Source organism: Lactuca sativa, chromosome 8 (genome assembly GCF_002870075.4).
Source record: "Lactuca sativa cultivar Salinas chromosome 8, Lsat_Salinas_v11, whole genome shotgun sequence".
In the NCBI taxonomy this organism is placed as follows: domain Eukaryota; kingdom Viridiplantae; phylum Streptophyta; class Magnoliopsida; order Asterales; family Asteraceae; genus Lactuca; species Lactuca sativa.
Genome location: NC_056630.2, coordinates 175,097,046 through 175,101,743, shown reverse-complemented (window position 1 = coordinate 175,101,743; position 4,698 = coordinate 175,097,046).

Sequence of the window (4,698 nt, the reverse complement as noted above, 5' to 3'; positions counted from 1 at the left end):
CATCTACCAATATTATTCTTAAGCGCATCTGCTAGTATTATGACATCTCTATTTGGTGCATCTACCAATATTATTCGTAAGCACATCTGCTAGTATTATGACATCTCTATTTGGCGCATCTGCCGACATTATCCTATAAGCGCATCTGCTAAGATTACGACATTCACTACTTGGTGCATCTACTGATATTATTCTTAAGCATCTTTCATACCTCCTCATTTTATCACATACCAACTATCTCATCTACCCATGTTCTACCCAACATATTCGCAGATATAAAATACATATACAGTTTAACTCATTTAAAAACTATATAAAACGTCCATTCCACACTCATCTTAAATAAGCAAACAATGTATAAACACATAACACGTATTTCTTAGCAAATACTTCATATCTATACGTTAGAAGAAAGTAACCACACACTCACACATATAAACAACTTTATATTATACACATAGCACATATTTCTTAGCAAATACTTAATATTTATGTGTTAGAAGAAAGTGACCACACATTCACACATATAAACAACTATATATATATATATATATATATATATATATATATATATATATATATATATATATATATATATATATACCCATAGCACGTATTTTATAAAATACTTCATATCTATGTGTAAGACGAAAGTGACTATACACTCACACCAAACATATACTTAATACATTCAAACAATACTTGTATTACAATTGTGTTTATGAAAGGGACTATACACTCACACATATAAACAACTATATATATATATACACATAACACATATTTTATAAAATACTTCATATCTATGTGTAAGACGAAAGTGACTATACACTCACTTGATCAGACGATGATCGAACAGCACTACGGCTTGTAGAAGTAGTATTCTTCAGTGAAACCGGGATAACTTCACACATCCAGTTTCTCGCGGGCAGAGCTTCGGCTCGGAAACTCTTTTCTTCTCGGGATCTTCGGGCTTTGGGACTTGCATCGGGTCTCGGGGTTGATACCTGGGCTTCGGGGGTACTTCTTTGCACGTAAATTGATGTAATATGGGAGAGAGATGAGAGAATGAGCAACCAAAATCGGCTGGCCCATCAAATCTATTTATAGGGCAAAACTGGCCTTTTCCACGTCGTGGAACCTTTTGCCATGTCGTGGGCTTGGTCGTCACTGCATGCGTCATAGCAAGTTGCATCTGGGGGACTCCCGGAGGTGTCAGGAGACTTGCCACGTCATGGCACTGCTTGCCACGTCGTGGTCTCTGACAGTTTTGGGGTTTCGCGCCGCAAACTTCAGAAATTCATAACTTTCGCATACGAACTCCGTTTTCGACGTTCTTTATATCAAAGCGAAGGTGAGATTACGCTCTACAACTCTCATTTAGACTCCATTGGCTAATTTTGACTTTATTTTTAATATATTATAATTATATTACTTATATATTATTTTTAGTAGGCCGGGACAGGAAAACTTCGTTATAAACTCATAACTCCTTCATCCGAACTCCGTTTTCGTCTGTCTTTTTATCGTTGGACTACTATCAATGAGATCTTCAATTCTCATTTAGATTTTTTGGATAAATATCGATCTAACGTAAATTCACTATTTACGTCATGTTGTGTTGTGCCGGTTCTGTCGCGAAACTTCGACAAGTCATAACTTCTTCGTTATAACTCAGATTTTGCCGTTCTTTATATGCACGCAAACCTTGTGACATATACTACAACTTGGTTAAGATTAATGCTTATAAATAATCTTCCATCAAAAAGTCATTTTTGACGCCTATCGTCTCTAAATTTACTAGCCCGGATCTACGGGTGTTACAATTATCTCCCCCTTAGGATGATTACGTCCCGGAATCATCAACGAAATAGGGCTTGCATAATGATTCCACATGTTATCTCTTCATCCTAGGTAATAACCGTAACTTCTATGTTTTCCTCGAAAGATTATTTAACTCTATGGCTTTCTTGACCACAGACGATGCCCAATCTTGCATCTGCTTATCGTACTATGGTGTACTTTCAATCATAACTTCCAAGTTACAAAATAAGTCCTTATTGTGGACTCCTTCTTCTTCTCAGGATAAATACTTTCATTTATCTATTGTAAAAAATCGATGGGTCGTGTTCTAATGACCTCTCATCGTATGATGCAACGCTTAGACTCAAGTCTCTTAGAGTCAAATTCCAAAATGGAATAAACCTTCCTTCATATTCTAATGTGATATAATCACATTTCAGCGTGTAGCATTTCTAGCTACAAGCTTCCTTAACAACGAGTGCGATGTTATCGATCGCATTGATTTCAGTCTTCTGACTTGAGTCAGATGCTACCTCGAACTTGGTTCTATGAACCACGTAACAAACTCATCGAAGTCGGACTCAATTTGATATGACCACTAGGGTCGGAATAACAACCATCTTACTAGTCACTACCAAAACAAGGGTAATGACACACTTGAACAAAACGGAATCAATTACTAGATTCTTGGTAACCTTGTGACTTTCCCTGATCCAAGTGTGAGTCCTGTGCTTCTGGTAGTATATTCATCTACTACCTTTCACACCTACTCATACTCGTCCTAAGTATTGTCCCGCAGTCGACCAAGTCACCATACAAGAAAATCACAAAACAATTTAACACATACGAAAGTGTCCAAATAATCATAGAAATTTCCCTAGACTCTACTAGGATTTCTTCATTGCTCAATCTTCAATCATCAATTCTACTTCAACTCGGTTGGTGGTGGAAATTCCAGACGATGGGACAACTTCAAGAATTACACCAACCGTTCCATCATCCTGCCAATCGAAGGTGTACTTCAGACGCACCATACTCCTTTAAACGTACTGTTATTTCATAAGACATACTCTAAAGGCAAGATACCACACTTATGATATCTTCTGATAGGTGTCATCCACTATCATAAGCCTTCTTCATTTCCTCCATTTACTCAATTTATCTACGAGTCTTCACCATGACCTCTTGTAAATCCAAGCAGACATTTGGTGTACCAAGCGAGAATTTTTAAGATAAGAAAGTTTTTAATTACGATAAACGTATAAATCTCCTTATCACCCCGAAACGTTTACATGCTAGTTCTAATTTCGTAGTCGTACGCTTAGAATCCTAAACACATAAGGTTTCCAGATCCGGTCGGCAACAGACCATAGATCCGAACAAATAATAGCATCAATTTAGCTATCACAATCATTACTTAGCATTCTAAGTTTAGGTCTAGAAATTTCCTACAAATTCCTAGTTCCCTTAAACTAATGCTCTGATACCAACTGTGACATCCCCAATTTCACGGCTAGAAAAGACCGATTTGTTTATGCTTTGTTTTATAAATCAGAGTAATCGTTTAAAGAAAACGGTTGCGGAATTTGTTCCCAAAAATAGATATGATAAAAACTTATCAAAACATTTCTCAAAAAGAATGTATTTTCATTAAATAATAAAACCTCGGGATGTCGTGTTCCGATACAGACACATAAGCATAAACAGAACATACATTCATTTACTCTAATAATTTACATCTCCTTTAATCTCTCAGTGTAAAGCAGCTTCGTATCGATACCTGTGATACAGTTAAACTGAGTGGGTCAGGCTTGGGAGCCTGGTGAGCATATAGGGTTTCAACCCACAATAATATAATTATTATATTTAATCATCAAACAACCAACCCAGTTACCCATCCCCATTATCTTCTTTATTTCTTAAGGTTTTACCCTAAGAATCACCTATCCTTTATTCATTCATTCCTAAAATTTGACTTTAAGGAATAGACACAAATTCTACTGTTATTTAAGGCGTATCTACCGACTTTATCATTTAAGCGCCTCTACCAGGATTACGACATTCACTATTAGGTGCATCTGCCGACCTTATCCTATAAGCGCATCTGCCAGGATTATCCTATAAGCCCATCTACTAGGATTATGACATTCTCTATTTGGTGCATCTACCAATATTATTCTTAAGCGCATCTGCTAGTATTATGACATCTCTATTTGGTGCATCTACCAATATTATTCTTCAGCGCTGACATCTCTATTTGGTGCATCTACCAATATTATTCTTAAGCGCATCTGCTAGTATTATGACATCTCTATTTGGTGCATCTACCAATATTATTCTTAAGCGCATCTGCTAGTATTATGACATCTTTATTTGGCGCATCTGACGAGGTTATCCTATAAGTGCATCTGCTAAGATTACGACATTCACTACTTGGTGCATCTACTGATATTATTCTTAAGCATCTTTCATACCTCCTCATTTTATCACATACCAACTATCTCATCTACCCATGTTCTACCCAACATATTCGCAGATATAAAATACATATACAGTTTAACTCATTTAAAAACTATATAAAACGTCCATTCTACACTCATCTTAAATAAGCAAACAATGTATAAACACATAACATGTATTTCTTAGCAAATACTTCATATCTATACGTTAGAAGAAAGTAACCACACACTCACACATATAAACAACTTTATATTATACACACAGCACATATTTCATAGCAAATACATAATATTTATGTGTTAGAAGAAAGTGACCACACATTCACACATATAAACAACTATATATATATATATATATATATATATATATATATATATATATATATATACATAGCACGTATTTTATAAAATACTTCATATCTATGTGTAAGACGAA